We start from the raw sequence: 18407 nt of genomic DNA, 5'->3' as shown, positions 1-18407 counted from the left end.
ATGAAGAGGACTCTGTGTGGTCCCAAAACATTGAACGTTGGTTCTACTGATGACTTAATGATATGGTGTTGATATGTGATTTAATAAGTCTAGGAAGTGACTCATCCTTTGGCATCAATTTCCTAAAAGAAGTTTCCTTCTGATGAATTAGAGTGACTGAAAAGAAGCAACTCCTGCTGTGCTCTCACTTCAGCACATCCATGGTGCTCTGTGAATCCCATGTCATGGATGTACCATATGTTAAATGTTAATTATCTAAACAAAGATTTTATATCTAAAATTACAAAAAATAGTTAACATTTTATAAACTAAAAAAAAAATTTCATAAAAAGGAGCCCAAAGGAAAAACATTCCTTCTTTAAAGAAATCTCCCACCATCTTGGTATTCTGACCAGCAGCAAACAGAAACACATCTGGGGCCTCCCAAATGTTACATTGTGCTAGTTGACTTTGAAAGAATAGCAATGACCAAAAAACCCCCATTAAGCAGTAAAGGGAGCGCTTCTACTCCATGATCGAGACTTTCTACTTTTTGAAATTGTTTTAAAGTGGAAGGTTCCTCTGATGCCATCGAGAAGAAAGCATTGATTTATCTAACTCTTGATTCTTTGCTTAGCAAATGAAATAACAGGTCTTAGACAAACCCAGCGGCACCAATTATATCCATTGTTTTGTGTTGGCAGCTATGAATCTTGCATTGTGCCATTCTTTACACTGAACATTAAATCATCTTGGGAAAAAGACTTTTGCAATAAAAAAAAAACAGCATTTTGCCTTAAGATTCTTTGTGAGTAATAGATTTAAGTCTGTGAATCATCCACTGGCTGCACAAAAAACACTTCACTATTTATGGTCATTGCCTGAAGTAAAAGTAGCCCTTATAAAACTAAAAAGTTGTCAAAATACTCGAAAATTATGACACACTGAAAGCAGATGCACACACATATTATTTTCTCTCTAGTTTTAGATATTTGTAATGGGATTATTCCGCTTTGTTGTATATATCTCTGCTGGAAAGCTCATGATGGTACGGAGTTTATACCAAATTACCAAAAATGCAAATCACCTGATGACAAATATATATATTTTTTGAGCATTTAAGCCTTTTATATATACTTATATATAGATATATATACCATATTTATCAGCGTATAACACACGCCAGCGTATAACACGCACCCCAAGTTTAGGTGGGAATTTTAAGGAAAAAACCATTTAGGAGGGAAGTTTAAGGAAAAAACCTTACATTTAAATGCCCATAAATGCAGCCTTATCAGTGTTATTTGCAGCCTTGTCAGGTCTTTTTCAGCTTTGCCATTTAACCACTTTCAGACCGGACCATTTTGCTGGCTTAGTACCAGACCACTTTTTGTGATTTGGCACTGCGTTGCTTTAACTGACAATTGCGCAGTCATGCGACGTGGCTCCCAAACAAAATTGACGTCCTTTTTTCCCACAAATAGAGCTTTCTTTTGGTGATATTTGATCACCCCTGCGGTTTTAATTTTTTGCGCTATAAACAAAAATAGAGCGACAATTTTGAAAAAAAAACGCATTATTTTTTACTTTTTGTTATAAATATCCCCCAAAAATATATAAAAAAACTTTTTTTTTCCCTCAGTTTAGGCCGATACGTATTCTTCTACATATTTTTGGTAAAAAAAAATCGCAATTATTGATTGGTTTGCGCAAAAGTTATAGCGTTTACAAAATAGGAGATAGTTTTATGTCATTTTTATTAATTTTTTTTTTTTTTACTAGTAATGGCGGCGATCATCAATTTTTATTGTGATTGCGACATTATGGCGGACACATCGGACATTTTTGACACATTTTTGGGACCATTGTCATTTATACAGCAATCAATGCTATACAAATGCATTGATTCCTGTGTAAATTACACTGGCAGTGAAGGGGTTAACCAGGGGGTGGCAGTGTAGGGGTTAAGTGTTCCTAGGGGCGTGTTACTAACTGTGGGGGGCTGGGCTTTGTGTTAGTGAACACTGATCTCTGCTCCAATCACATAGAGCAGAGATCAGCGTCACTTGTTGCTAGGCAGAACGGGGAGATGCTGTTTACAAGGGCATCTCACCGTTCAGCCGCCCCATGAGACGATCGCGGGTATCCCTGCAGCGATCGAGTCCGCGGGACCCGCCACCGGACTCACGGGGTCCCGACCGGCACACAAGCACGCCGGCGGCGGCGCGCATGCGATGGCAGGGCGGCATATTAAAATGGACATACCTGCCAATATGCCTGCCCTTGCCATTCTGCCAACGTACATCGCTGTGCGCCGGTCGGGAAGTGGTTAAAAATGGCACCGCTGAGATACAGAGCTGGATGTCTTGCTTTCGGCTGCTCTCAGCAGCTTTCGGCCGATCCCCCGCCGATTGTCAGCCGAGAACAGGCTGACAATCGGCGGGGGATCGGCGTATTACATGCACCCACGATTTGACCCTGATTTTAAGGAGGAAAAAGTGCATGTTATACGCCAATAAATACCAATAAATACGATATATGAATATGACTCCCAGCGGTTGAGCCACTGTCATGACTTGACACAAGGAACTAATAGAATAGACTTTATGGTGGGGCCACAGCTCCTCTTTATCAATGCAACCATTAATATTTATGATTTGTTGTTTGGGTTAGTAAATCAGAGTTAAGCATATTTGACATGCCATTATATTTCTCACTGTGGGTGAAGCTATCATGTATGAGGAGGGGATTTAGAAGTGCTTTGGGTAATTAATGATCTGTGATCACTACTACTGGTTGCCTTGATAAAAGTGGGTAGTGTCCTGCCAAAATGTTGGGCATGTAATAAAAATCTATTATTTTTATTAGTCACTTGTGTCCTGAGAGTGCATCAACCACTGTGAGTCTATCTATATTACCAATATGTGCACAGCACCCAGGCACTTTATCCTAATTGTGTTCTTGGACTTTTGGTGTGCACACAGACATACACACAGATCAGCCATAACATTATAACCACCCACCTAATATTGAGTAGGTCCCCTCTTTTCCCGCCAAAACAGCCCTGACCCATTGAGGCCTGGACTCCACTAGACACAGCATCACACTGCCTCCACCAGCTTGCCTTCTTCCCATAGAGCATTCTGGTACTATCCCTTCCCCAGGTAAGCGACACACATGCACCCAACCATCCACATGATATAAAAGAAAACATGATTCATCAGACCAGACCACCTTCTTCCATTGCAGTGGGGTCCAGTTCAGAAGCTCACATGGCTATTGTAGGCACTTTTGGCTGTGGACATGGGTCAGCATGGGCACCAGACTGGTCTGTGGCTGCACAGCCCCATACACAATAAACTGCAACGTGCCGTGTGTTCCAACACCTTTCTATCAGATCCAGCATTGACTTTTAAGCAATTTGTGCTACAGTAGCTCTTCTATTGGATCAGACTACACAAACCAGCCTTCTCTCCCCAGGTGCATCACTGAGCCTTGATTGCCCATGACCCTGTCACCAGTTTACCAGTTTTCCTTCCTTGGACCACTTTTGGTAAGTCCAGACCACTGCAGACAGGATCATCCCACAAGAGCTGCAGTTTTAGAGTTGCCCTGAGTCATCTAACCACTACAATTTTGCCCTTGTCAAAGTCACTTAAATCCTTACATTTGGCAATTTTTCTGCGTTCAAAACATCAGCTTCAGGCTGCTGCGTTCACACTGTATGGAGCGGCTCTCGGCTGGGGGTCTGGTGCATCTCTGTTCAACTTTTCAGGTCTAAATTCGGTCCAAATTTTTTGCCTGAATTCAGACCTGAAACTGAGCCAAAAGACACATTGGGGCCCCTGTGCAATCTGCTCCGCGACCGCCACAGAGATGTGTGAACCGGCTCCATTGAGAGCCGATCACACTCTCCTGTTATGCAAATTGAATGCAGGGAAACCCACATCCAATTTGCACTAGTGTGAATCAGCCTTAGGGAACTTTCACACTGGGGCGGGGGGGGGGGGGGGGGGGGGCGTTGGCGGTAAAGCTCCGCTATTTTTAGCAGAGCTTTATTGTCGTTTTAGCAGCGCTTTTCTTTGGAGCGGTGTATTCACCACTCCCGCAACACCCCAAAGATGCTGCTTGCAGGACTTTTTTTCCCATCCTGCAAGCGCACCGCTCCAGTGTGAAAGCACTCGGGCTTTCTCACTGGGGTGGCAGGGGAGGCATTTTTCAGGCACTATTTTTTGCCTTTTAGCGCCTGAAAAATGCCTCATGATGAAAGTAGCCTTAGGGGCAACATTTTCACTTGCTGCCTAATATATCCCACCCACTTTCAGATGCCATTGTAACAAGATAATCAATGTTATTACCTTCACCTGTCAGTATGTAATAATGTTATGGTTGATCGATGATGTGTGCTGAAAAATGGCCATGCTATACTTTTTCTTCAGTGCAGGGTTTTGTGGCACTCTACATAAAGATGATTCCATTGTCATTTTATAACATTTAAATAAAGGTAGAAAGAAAAATATAAACCATACTATTTGTCATTACAAGGCATTGCAGATGCCGATATACAAGATTAAAAACACTTACAGAATCAAGGAATCAGAATCAACCCAGGATAACCAGCAGGTGAACACCCCAGGTTGCTTCACCAGTGTTCCCAGAGCCTGGGGTGTTCCCCTGCTGGTTATCCTGGGACCTTCTGCTGCTGCACACCATTATCCCTGGAAAGCTGTGATGATACACTGGGACCTCCTGATGGCGGATCACCTGCTTAATACATCCATGTTATGCCTTTTCTTAGCCTTGATTCTGTAAGTGTTTTTAATCTTGTTTGGGGATATTAAAAGTTTTAATTCTGCACTTAGAGGCGCCTTTTTTCTTTCATCCATTTCTTTTGTAACATTTAAAAGCCATTTAGACCCATTGCAACATTTTTTAACCACTTCAGCCCTGGAAGGATTTGCCCCCTTAATGACCAGGCCATTTGCAGATATGGCACTGTGTCGCTTTAACTGACAATTGCGCAGTTGTGCGATGTTGTACCCAAACAAAATTGAGTTCCTTTTTTCCTTCCACATATAGAGCTTTCTTTTGGTGGTATTTGATCACCTCTGCGCTTTTTATTTTTTGCGCTATAAACAAAAAAAGAGCGACAATTTTGGAAAAAAAGCTATATTTTTTACTTTTTGCTATAATAAATACCCCCCCCCCCCCCCCCAAAATACATTTCTTCCTCAGTTTAGGCGGATATATATTCTTCTACATATTTTTGGCAAAAAAAAATTTAAAAAAATTGCAAAAAGTGTATATTGATTGGTTTGCGCAAAAGTTATAGCCTCTAGAAAATAGGGAATAGATTTATGGCATTTTTATAATTTTTTTACTAGTAATGGCGATCAGATCGGACACTTTTGACACATTTTTGGCACCATTGACATTTATACAGCGATCAGTGCTATAAAAATGAACTGATTACTGTATAAGTGTCACTGGTAGGGAAGGGGTTTACACCAGGGGGCAATCAAGGGGTTAAATGTTTTCCCTAGTGAGTGTTTCTAACTGTATGGGGATGTGACTGACTAGAGGAGGAGCCAGATCGCTGCTCCTAGATAGTAGGAACAGACGATCTGTCTCTCCTCTCCTAACATAATGGGGATGTGTGTGTATTTACACACACACACACACACACTTCCCCGTTCTGGCTCTCATGCCCGCGACCACGGGTGGACACACACATCAGGTCCCCCACCGTGCAGCGGGCGTGTGCTATGGCTGTTTAAATGGCTGACGAAAAACGACAGTGATTTACCCAGGAGAGCCAACCTGCCACAGTATAACGGCGGCGGCTGGTCGGGTACTGGTTAAATAATACATACATTCCCCCCCCCCCCCCCCCCCCCATGGATTGCCGAAAGCATTATCCAAAGTTTCCCTATTTTTCTGAAATTTAAGGGAAATGAAAACTCTCAATCCCACTCATCTTTAATTATTAATGATCTTCAATATTTTGAGATAGTAATTATGTTGAAACCTCCAAAACCTTACATAGGGTATTCTAATTTCCAGAGGATAATCGTTTTGAGGAGTTTACCTCAAGTTATAACAGATAGATAGATACAGTGCCTTGAAAAAGTATTCACACCCCTTGAAATTTTGCAAATGTTGTCATGTTACAACCAAAAATGTAAATGTATTTTATTGTGATTTTATGTGATAGACTAACACACATAATTTTGAAGTGAAATGAAAATGATAAATGGTTTGCAAAATATTTTACAAATAAATATTAAATGTGAAAAGTGTGGCATGCATTTGTATTCAGCCCCCTTTACTCTGATACCCCTATCTAAAATCTAGTGGAACAAATTGCCTTCAGAATTCACCTTATTAATAAATAGAGTCCAGCTGTAAGTAATTTAATGTCAGTATAAATACAGCTGTTCTATGTAACCCTCAGAGGTTTGTTAGATAACCTTAGTGAACAAACAGCATCATGAAGGCCAAGGAAAACACCAGACAGGTCAGGGATAAAGTGGAGAAGTTTAAAGCAGGGTTAGGTTATAAAAAAATATGCCAAGCTTTGCACATCTCACAGATCACTGTTCAATCAATCATCTGAAAATGGAGAGAGTATGGCACAACTGCAAACCTACCAAGACATGGCCATCCACCTAAACTAACTGGCTGGGCAAGGAGAGCATTCATCAGAGAAGCAGCCGAGAGGCCCATGGTAATTCTGGAGTATCTGCAGAGATCCACAGCTCAGGTGGAAGAATCTGTCCACAGGAAAACTATTAGTCGTGCACTCCATAAATCTGGCCTTTATGGAAGAGTGGCAAGAAGAAAGCCATAAGAAGTCCGGTTTGCAGTTTGCAAGAAGCCATGTGGGGGACACAGCAAACATATAAAAGAATGTGCTTTGATCAGATTATACCAAAATTGAACTTTTTGGCCTAAAAGCAAAACGCTAAGTATGGCGGAAAACTAACACTGCACATCACCCTGAACACACCATCCCCACCGTGAAACATGGTGGTGGCAGCATCATGTTGTGGGGATTTTTTCTTCATCAGGGACAGGGAAGCTGGTCAGAGTTTATGGGAAAATGGATGGAGCCAAATACAGGGAAATCTTAGAAGAAAACCCGTTAGAGTCTGCAAAAGACTTGAGACTGGGATGAAGGTTCACCTTCCAGAAGGACAGCAATCCTAAACATACAGCCAAGAGCTATGATGGAATGGTTTAGATCAAAGCATATTCATGTGTTAGAATGCCCCAGTGCTTGAGCTATTTTGCAAAAAAAGAATGGGCAAAAATTTCACTCTAGATTTGCAAATCTGGTAGAGACATCCCCAAAAAGACTTGCGGCTGTAATTTTCAGCGAAAGGTGATTCTACAAAGTATTGACTTGAATACAAATGCACCCCACACTTTTCACATATTTATTTGTAAAAAATGCTGAAAACCATTTATCATTTTCCTTCCACTTCACAATTATGTGCAACTTTGTGTTGGTCTATCACATAAAATCCCAATAAAATACATTTACATTTTTGATGTGGAAAATTTCAAGGAGTATGAATACTTTTTCAAGGCACTGTAGACCACAATATTCGTAAAAAGCAAATATTTTGTGTCTGATTTAAAAATTACAGAACAAAAGTTGATCAGTTGCTCACAGCAATAAAATAGGGTTGATCTTAAAAATGATGCAAGGGATCTGGCTATTGTGGACAACTATTTCAGTTTTTGTAAATTAGCGCCAGATGATTAATGCTGAGATTAACTAACTAATGGGGTTTAAAACAATGCAGTGTTAATTTCATTGATGACATTTTTTTTTTCAGTAAAAAAAACGAAACAAAAATAGAATTAAGTACTTGAATTAATTGATGGAAAATCAATTCCAATTTTCATTTAGTCGACTAAAATCTAATAGGTTTAGTTAAATTGTAATGCATTATTTATGCATTTCTCTAAAATTTCCAAACTCATTATATACTGCTGGAGTAAAAATCTAAGAACATGTTTTTATTTATGGTATTACGGTTTGAACATGCACTAGAGACACAGATTTAGCCGTTGTAATATATATTGTCTATAAATAAAAGCAAGTTTCATAAAAAAAAGATCTTGCTTTTTGACAAACAGAAGTGCAAGTTTAAAATATAAAAAATCCCAAAAAACTGAACTCTATTGGCTGTAATGCCAAGCTGGAAGTGGAGATAGGGAAGTAAATGGGAGCGAGGGAGTGCACAGGGCAGAGAACTGGGCGGTCTGGAGGGGGCTGTTATTTTACACAGTGCTAAGTACTGCTACCTTGCTGGGAGGGGAAACACTCACCATGTCACATCTAGACACAAATCCGATGGAGTAATTCCACTTATGTGGTTTGCAGGACAATGTTCCAGAACTCCCAGGCAGCAGGCAGACAGAGGAAGCCGGTATCTCTCAGCCAATACAGCTTGCTTGCCGATAGAGTCAGTGGGCTAAGGCTTTAACAGACAGGCGGAGCTCAGAGGAAAGCGAAAGTTTAGGTGGGTACTAGTTAACTAAAATGTACTGAGATGTATGAGATTTTAGTCAACTCAAACAATTCAGATGAGTAACATTTAGACTAAAACAAAATTTGAAATCTGACGTCAAAATTAACAGTGGAACAATGACAGTGTTTAACAACCAACCAACCATCATCTTACATCAATTTATAATCACTCCAGTGAAAGCAAGAATTATATTATCTTATGCATATTATATAACTCCTACACACTATTTCATTGAATACTTAAAGTGACACTAAATTATATCCTTGTGTTCCAAAAATAGCCCATACACATCCACTACTTAATGGCCCTGTAATCTATTTTTCTATTTATATCTATTTTTTATCTATTTATAGTCCATTTCTAAAGTGAGAGCAAGATAGGATCACTATGTTCTTATATACAGGGGATAATGGAGAATGAACGTAGCCACCCTCTAACAACAAGGTGGATCACAGCAGCAAAGTCAAAGGAATTTGGCGATTTGGAGGAGGCTGAGAGCAATTGAAGGGACTTTTTTTTGAGTTAAGAATTTATATTTGAATAGATTTATTTATTTTTATTAACAAGAGTTTAGTGTCACTTAAATACTTAAAGTTCCTTGAAGAACACAAGGCATGGATGATGTACTCCCGAGTGTGCTTCTAAATGTGGTCTTGCTAAACTCTGTAGTAAGTCTGTTTGGATGTTACAACCACTCCTGGCATTTCTGTTATTTGTTGTTCCTTTTTTGTTGGCTCTTTGGTATGTCTCAGTTTTTGTGAAAACAACTGAATGTCTGGTAGAGTGCATTATGGACCAGGACCTAAAGACATTTTTAGACATGGTTGCCTACTGACTAATGCAAAGAGAACTGTTAATATCTAATGTGCAGTAACCTATATGAGCCAATCAGATTGTAGTTCACTGACATCAAACCAGTGAAAAGAATTTTGATTGGCCCTTTTGTATTACTGTGTTTGGCATACAGATGTCTGCCTTGGCTGAATAAGCTCAGCGGGAGGGAACGTAATTTAGGGTGTGTGAAAGATCTGTTGGCCTTATGATGATAAATGTCTGAAGAAAGCACTGCTGTTGCCCATAGCAATGAGTTTCGTCCTTCAATCTCACATACTACAGCTCTGACATTAATTGGTTGCTATGACCATTGACCATTTCAGCCATAAGCCTATTAGCTTCTCCAGTTGCTTTATAAATCTGTTCCAGAAAGAAGGAAGATCCTGGTTCCTGAGGACAACATGCAGAATGCTCCCTTCAGACTTATATGTACTTGAGGTCCAGTGTGATTTTCCCGCATGTCAACGTCCCCACAATCCCCCAGATCACTCGTTAGTCTCTTGTTTCTGAAGGTTCCAGTAAATACATACATATGTGTTCGAATTCCATACTGATATTTTTAAACAAGCACAAATACAATTTGTAAATATATTAAACTTAAAAATAAAAGTTTAATTTTATTTATGATAGTAATACAATATTTTATACACTGAAGCTGCTTGTGTGATATGTACATTGAAAAAATGGTTACATGGCTGGTCAAAAGCATGGAGAATATGTACAAGTGTGTATAGATTTGCACATAGGAAATAAATCTTGTTTTCTACAAAATCCAAAGCTTTGCCAGTGTGGTTTGTTCAGTTTCTGAGGGATGCATGAGACAAAAAGAGGCCAAATGTAATGCTGCTTGAAATTATGTTAAAGCTAATCCATCATGAAAAAAATTCAAGAGCCCCCATCCCCCATGCTGGAGGAGCAGGCTGATGACGTCTCGTTCTCTGACTCGACCAATTTACAGAATACAAAGCTGCCTATGAATGGGTGAGCGCTGCTCTGTTCGACTTTGCATTGTCCCAGGTGTGAGGCGGGAAGTCTCTGTCTCACAGCCAGAATCCAGCACTGTGAACTGTATGTAGCTAAAACTACAAGCAGTTTATACAATGCATAGAGCAGGGCAGCACTTGTGCACTCATTCATTTAGACCAAATAAACTATTTAAAGTGACAGGAACATGGAAATCAGCTGTAAACTGACACAAAATTATATCCTTATCCTCCCAAAATAATTTATATACATCCACTACTTAATGGACGTAAAATCAATTTTTCATTAAACAGTTTTTTACTATTACTGGACGCTCCAAACCACTGCTGGATTTGGGGATATACAAGTTGAGTGGGCAACTCCACACCCTCCAGAGCTCCAAATAAATTTAAAGACTAGTGACTGAAGATTCTTCAGATAAAGGGATGGTATTGATATCGGCAGGGAACAGAAATAATATAATATTTTAATAAGAGTAGTCATTTTAAGATCCACTATCTTACTCATCCTGGAAAGAGTGTATGACTGCCAAATTTTCAGTTCAGCTTCTATAGAGGAATATAAAAGTACATAATTGGCTTGGAGTAGCATAGAAATGTCCAAAGCGAGTTCTACTCCAAGATACAGGAGTGAATGATGTCACCGTTTACATGGAAAAGAAGCTTTGATAGACCCCATGATTGAAGCAGGGAGGTTAAAGTGATTGTAAAGTCTTGATTTTTTTTGTTCTCTAAAAATAACAAACATGTTATACTTACCTGCTCTATGTAGTTGGTTTTGCACAGAACAGCCCAGATCCTCCTCTTCTCGGGTCCCTCTTTGGCTCTCTGGACCCCTCCCTCCTGTTGAGTGCCCCCACAGCAGGCAACTTGCTATGAGTGCCCCTGATCTGAGTCACAGCTCCCTGTGTCCATTCAGACATGGAGTCTGGTTCAGCCCTGCCCCCTCTCTCGTCTGATTGGCTGACTTTGATTGACAGCAACAGAAGACAATGCTGTGTCTAAGCCAATCAGGAGGAGAGTCCCGGATGGCATAGGCACTTGTGGACATCGCTGGACAGAAATGGGGCTCAGGTAAGTATTATGGTGGGGGGGCTGCTACACACAGAAGGCTTTATATCTTTGAATGCATTAAAATAAAAAAACTCCTGACTTTACAACCCCTTTACCATCCCAAAGTTGGATGAAATAGTCCCAAAGTTGGACAAGAGTTTAAATTGATTAGGCAGGGTTACCTCCAGTTCTGTGATAACCATTAGCAAATTGTCCATGAATAGAGCCCATGTGTGAGTTGTACAGTCTCTGCCAATGCCGCTAATATCTGGATTAGACCTAATATTCCAATATTCCAACGAATAGGAGCGATGAAAGGGGGCATATGCCTGTTCTTATATGTATAACTTTTGAGTTATAGCCATATGCAACAAAACTAGCAGATGGATTTCAGTACAAAACACCAAAAAGGTCAAGAAACTTCAGTCCAAACTTCCATTGCCTTAAGATGTGAAAAAGGAAGGGCCAAGACAGGAAATTAAAGTAATTGTAAAGTCTGGGTTTTCTTTTGTTAAAAATAACAAATAACCGGGACCTGGTGCAAGCCTCTTCTTTTCTTGGCCCTAGGACGTGGAAGGCGATCTCCAATATGTACGAGACGTTAGCAACCACGGCCCTGGGGCAGTGGAGACTTGCCCAACTCTCCCACTTCCTAAAATCTTTGCCAAATAGTGGCGAATTCCACAGACCCCTAACGTCGTTTGAGGAGGTCTGCTCAGGAGAGGGACCGACCCGAGGGTCTCTTTCCCTTTCGTATCGCATCTTACTGGACCAACTTTCCCAAGGTAATCTGGTGTTCTTGGAAAAGTGGGAGCGAGACCTGAATGTCAGGCTCTCGCCAGATCAGAAGAGCCGTGCGCTTCTTTTTGCGCACAAGTCATCCTTATGTAGTAAATACCAGGAAATAGCTTATAAAATTTTGACCCGTTGGTACAGGACCCCCACTGTCCTGGCAGCTATGTTTCCCGGTCACAGCCCATTGTGCTGGAGATGCGGTGAACAGGCCGGTACGTTACTACATATCTTCTGGGAGTGCCCTCAACTGACCCATTTCTGGAGACAGGTTCTCAATATCATTTATGACCTCACAGCTATCGATCTCCGGAACAACCCGGCGGCGATCTTTCTCAACCTGACCCCACTCTCGAGCAAGAAGTACCATAAATCTCTATTAAAACATCTTCTGAGTGCGGCCAGGGCATGTATACCTAGTATGTGGAAGCAGAAGGCCACTCCAATAGTGTCTCACTGGTTTGCAAGAGTTTGCGACATCTACCGTATGGAACAGCTCACATCAGCGTTAGGCGACAGGGAGGAAGAACACACTATTCGATGGTTGCCTTGGAGCCTGTTCAGGTTTTCCGACGCATACAGATCCTATCTGTAAACTCTGGCACGTGTGCAGAGGGAAGAACCCGGCCGTGGGAACCCACCAGAGTCCTCTTTCCTTCTCTCCCTTCTTGTGGACCGCTCTGATCCACTCCCCCCCCCCCTTTTTGACCCCCGTCTGCCTCATAGCACTGTTAGCCCCCTATAACCTTCTCTCTTTCTACCCCCATGCCCTTCTCCCGCCCATTTGCTCCCCCATCTTTCCCTATCCCCTAACTCCCAAGTATAATTAAAAAACATGGTGATTGCAAGGATCTTTCCGTTCTGTTCCCTCAGTTTCCCAGCCAGGGGTTGGCGGCCCTCGGGGTGGTCCCGGCTGAGCTCTATGACTTATAGAATGAAGGTGACCGATGTTGGAGGCCCCTCAGACTGGGCCTGGAGGGGGATCGCCCCGGGGACTGCCCTGGTTTATAAGTGGACACTGGGGTGCCGGATCATTAGAGTGGGATAATGTGGTGGTCTAGACATGGTTGGGGCTGCTGCTGCCATAAGTTGATAGGTTTCCCCCGGTCCCCCACGAAGTGTTAACTGTGTATTTTTGTCAAACTGGAAAACTGAGTGATTTGTGTCTTTTACAGTTTGTCTCTGTATTACCTGCAATCCGTAAATAAAGAATAAAAAAAAAAAAAATAACAAATAGGTTATATGTACCTGTCCTGTGTAATGGTTTTGCACAGAGCAGCCCAGATCCTCCTCTTCTCGGGTCCCTCTTCAGTGCTCCTGGCCCCTCCCTCCTTTTGAGTGCCCACACAGCAAGCAGGTTGCTATAGGGGCACCTGAGCCGAGCCACAGCTCCCTGTTGCCATTCAGACATTGAGCCGCAGCGCAGCCTCACCCCTTTCTCTCCTCATTGGCTGACTGACTTTGATTGACAGCAATGGAAGCCAATGGCACCATGCTTCTGTCTAAGCCAATGAAGGGAGTCCTGGGCAGCTGAGACACTGCTGCAAACTTGCTGGATCTAGAGGGACCTCAGGTAAATATTAGGGGGCCTGCTGCACACAGAAGGCTTTTTATCTCAATTAATAGAATGCATTAAGATAAAAAAAAACTTCTGCTTTTACAATCACTTTAATATATAGATTTTTTAAACCAGAGTGGAACTGTAATTCATCCAGCTCTATCTTGCAAGCCAATCAAAACAGCAAAAAATTATATCCTGAAAGAAGGCTGGCTAAACATGTCGGCGGTCTGTGAAGGAATTCCAGGACACTGCAACACTGAAGTGGAAGGAACCAAATAACTCACCAGAGCACAGTCAGTCAAGACTGTCACCAGAGACCCCCTTATTACCCCAATGGGGGCTGCCATCTTACCCCTTGTAAATGATAGAAAAGGTGAGGCCAGGCCATCAGTCACAGTTTACACAGCAAAGACTACTCGGCCCTTCTTCTGATCAGCTCTTAACGTTTGAAAAAAGTCTACATTTTCATATCAGCAATAGTACTGAATGCAGGAACGCAATGTGAATCCACCAATAGGGTGGATTATGATGGTACTACAATCTACACATACTGCAGTAATAGAAGTTCACTTTATTATTCCCAGCCTTTCATAATCCCCACTCTTCTGTAGAAGGGTCCAACAATAAGACAATAGGTTTAAAGAACAAACATAAAATAACTACATAAAACACCGTCTATAAGTTCCTCTGCAGCTTTCGGCACATCAAAGCTTCCATCAGCTACTAGATCAATGCTTGTACTTTTGACAGTTCTAAAGAAAGTTTGAATGTTGCAGGGAGGCTGGAGGTATTTTGACATCACTAGCAATGACAGCGATCTAAGCTGCTCCAGATTTTAGCTGAGTTATTCTATTACAGCAGGAAACAAAAACACGGGCCTGACAGTCTACTATAAAAGCTGTTTCTATGAGTCTAAAATCAGTTGTTTTTTAGGAGTAAAAAAGGCCATCTTAACATTTGCCACTCTTGTAAAACATATTAACTATCCTAAACTAAATTGCCGCAGTCAAGTAACATTTGCAGAGGTTGGCCAAGATCTCAGTAGCGTTCCCCGTATTTATACTATTACATTTGCTGACAGCGATCTCTTACCATTCTTAATTGTACATTCACTGCACTGTAATTTACAGTTTTAGCAATACCTTTCATTTTCATACATCCCCAGCAGTGAAAATAGAAGATAAAGCTCACATGAGTCCTGGCATGCAATGGTGCCTAGAGTAGTTCAAGTTGCATTAATATTTCTATATGAATCACATGGGATTAAAGCTGAACCCTAGGAATTATATTTTCTGCATAATTACATTAGTCCAGCTTGGCTCAATGTAAGTATTGTGAAATTCATGGGGTTTCGCTCACTTGTAGTGCTCTCCTAGTGAGTTCATTTCAGCCAGGAAATACTCTCGTTGGTCCACATTTATTTAAAGTAAAAGTTACAACAGATCAGTTGCACTTGCAGGGGTTTTCACCATCACTACAAACACAAAAGTAAATGGCCTCTTGGCTCACTCTGGCAATGCAACTGCTCAGTCTCAGGACCTTTGGCTGGTCTCTCAAAACGTTACACAGCACCGCTATCCTCATGTGCAACTTTGCACCTTTCTCTGTTGGCTCTCCCTGCTGCTTTGTCCCAATCCCTAGGAAACTGGACAGGGGACCTCATGTCTCCTGGTGGAGCCCTGAACTGCAGACAGCTCCTTAATTATAAAGGGTTTGCATCCCTGCACACTCAGCCTGCTGATCTTCCATAAGACCTGGACACAGGGTTAAAGAGTTAAAGGTTTCATCCCTCCCAAGGCTCCTTGAAGTCCAAATACCAGAATCCAGTCCCAGAATAACAAACCCCGGAGAAAACTGAAAGACCAATTTTAGAACAGCCATTCGGGAGTCTCTTATGCTGCGTACATACGATCGGAATTCCGGCCAGAAAAAGACCGATGAGAGCCTTTCATTGGAAAATGCGACCGTGTGTATGCACCATCGGAATTTAGCTGTCTGAATTTCCGCCAGCCAAAAAATTGATAGCATGTTCTCAATTTTCCCGATGGAAAAACTTTCTATCGGTAATTCCGATCATGTGTATGCAATTCCGATACGCCAAAAATCACACATGCTCAGATTCAACTACGAGACAGAAGCTATTGGCTACTGGCTATTGAACTTCCTTTTTCTAGTCACGTCGTACGTGTGGTACGTCACCGCGTTATAAACAATCGGAATTTGATGTGACCGTGTGTAGGCAAGACAGCTTGAGCCAAATTCCATCGGAATTCCGTCGGGAAAACCATCAGAGCTTTTTCCGACGAGAATTCCGTTTGTGTGTACGTGGCATAAGTCTGTACTTGAGAGAACCTTGTGTACCTTCTACCACTTTCTCCACAGTGGCAGGGCCCAGAGTGGTCTCAGTATCCATATCTGACATCTGGAGGGCTGGTGGGGATGCTGCAAATCACTGTGGAGGTCCGCACTTTATACAAAGAGAGCAATAATCTTCTGAATGCTGCTGTAGCAGCATCCCTGCACACACATTGATCACAAGGGATTACTTGCTCAGCACCTCTGCCTTTCATAGAATGCCTTGTATATTTTTCGATGAATACTAAGGCTGAGTTCCCAATGCCGCATGGAGCAGCTCACAGCAGGGGGCCGGTGCACCCCTGTTGACCGTTTCAGGTCTGATTTCAGTCTGAATTTCTGGCTCAATAAGGACCTGAAATGGATCAGAAGACGCACAGGACTCCTGCGCAATTTGCACCGGAGCGGCTCCAGAGATGTGTGAACCGGCTCCATTAAGAGGCGATCACAATCTCCTGACATGCGAACTGGATGCGGGGAAACCAACATCCAATTCACAATAGTGTGAACCCAGCCTAAGTGTTTTCTGTTTGGAAGAGGTGGAGAGGAAAGGCAGTCATGATCTTGACCTCATTGAAACAGAGATTGCTTTGTATTCATGGATATAAAATACAAGATGTTCTATGAAGGGCAGAGGTGCTGAACTAGTAACCCCTATGGTCAATGTGCAGAGGGGAAGTCGCTCACATAGAACCCAGAAGATCTTGATCATTGGATGTAGCCCTACATTAGTATGCAAAAGATATAATTCAGCTTTTACATCACATTGGCCATAGCAAACAACACTTACTGCTGTGAACTGCCATACTGTAACGCTGTACTGTCCCTTTACAGATATAGGTAACCTGTATCACAAGTGTAAAAATACAAGTCCCAGCAGACCCCCTAATGTCTCCCCTGCCCTCTACTGCAGCTAACCAAGCACAGATTGTATTTTATTAGCTGCTTCCCCAGCTGCAGTAGCTGAGAAATGCAGCTCCTCACTCTTGTAGGTATTTCAGCTGTACAGCCACCCAATCACCTTTATTAGTTGTAGGGGAGATTAGCAAACAGATGTGCCTTGATGCCCTCCTTCTCCCACTATCTGGCCCATTTACTGGGGTTCCAAGCTGAAGCTCGAAAGAGCCTGAGAACCATCACATGCATCAGTAGGGAGGGTTGACATTTCTCATTACTGTAAATGTGATTGGGCTGTAGAGCCATCTGGATCACTTTTACTGAACATCCGCACACCGGCTAAAAGAAATGACACCAAGCTCATGAGCTTGTGTTAACCACATCAAGTTCAGGACATTTTAAGATGGCCCAAGGACATGAAGTGGTTAAAGCATATCTAACTTGAAAACAAAAATGCAGCAACAATGCAACAGTATTGCAGCTTACCATCCTAAATGTGGTGGATATTAGTTTCCTTTATTCAGACTTTTTTTAGCTTTATTTTCACCTGATGATCCCATGTGCCAGTAACAAACTTCCTCTCCTATGGTGACAAAGCTCTTCCAGAGTACTGTATCTATGGAGAAGGAATGTTTTTGCCTTTTCTGTGGCACTGAATTACACTCATGTATAGGCTGTCAGTGCTGTTCAGTAAAATAGTGCTAAAACCTGGGCTGCGTGATGACATCCCCTGGTGGGTATGTCTATGACAGCCTGGGCTAACAAGAAGGCTATGAATGATGTTGGCCATCATTCAACCTGGAAATGGAGGGCAATGAGTGGTGAAGGAGGATGCAGAAGGCAGCCCTGGAACGTTAAGATTGTGGGTATTTTTTATTTTATTTATGGCCTCTTTTACCTTTAGGTACAGAGATCTGAGTGGAAAACTGTAACATTCTATGTTTGAGCACTGCTGCAGCTAAGAGTCAGGCTCTAATACAATATGAAGAAAAGAACGGCTGCACACCACAGGAACGTTCCAACGATTTTATTCTAAAAAATAGCAAATGACAGCTAACAAAGACAGAGTGTCCGAACCCAAGAGGTGACGCGTGCGTTACACACTGACCTCAGTGTTTCTTCAAACAGCATCTTCCGTGTTTGAATCTTCAAATACAATACAGTGAGCGTACACAACCTGATAATACGTCAATGAATAAAGCTCTCCTTTCAGCCTCTGAACGGGTAGATGCCTGTATTAAAAATTGACATAAACATATAACCTTAACATGGAAAAGCATTGAAGGCTACACCGCTAATTTCTAAGCCTTCGTAATCCAGATAGAGCATCAGAGAAGGAACGCATGTTTGCATGTTATCCCAAGTACAGTTTGTGTTCTGATTACGGATGTTGGCTACAAGTGTTCTCAT

The sequence above is a fragment of the Lithobates pipiens genome, unplaced genomic scaffold (genome assembly GCF_037356315.1).
Source record: "Lithobates pipiens isolate NorthernLeopardFrog02 unplaced genomic scaffold, aLitPip1_a1.2 Scaffold_18, whole genome shotgun sequence".
Taxonomy (NCBI): Eukaryota; Metazoa; Chordata; class Amphibia; order Anura; family Ranidae; genus Lithobates; species Lithobates pipiens.
Note: the sequence above shows the minus strand (reverse complement) of the source record.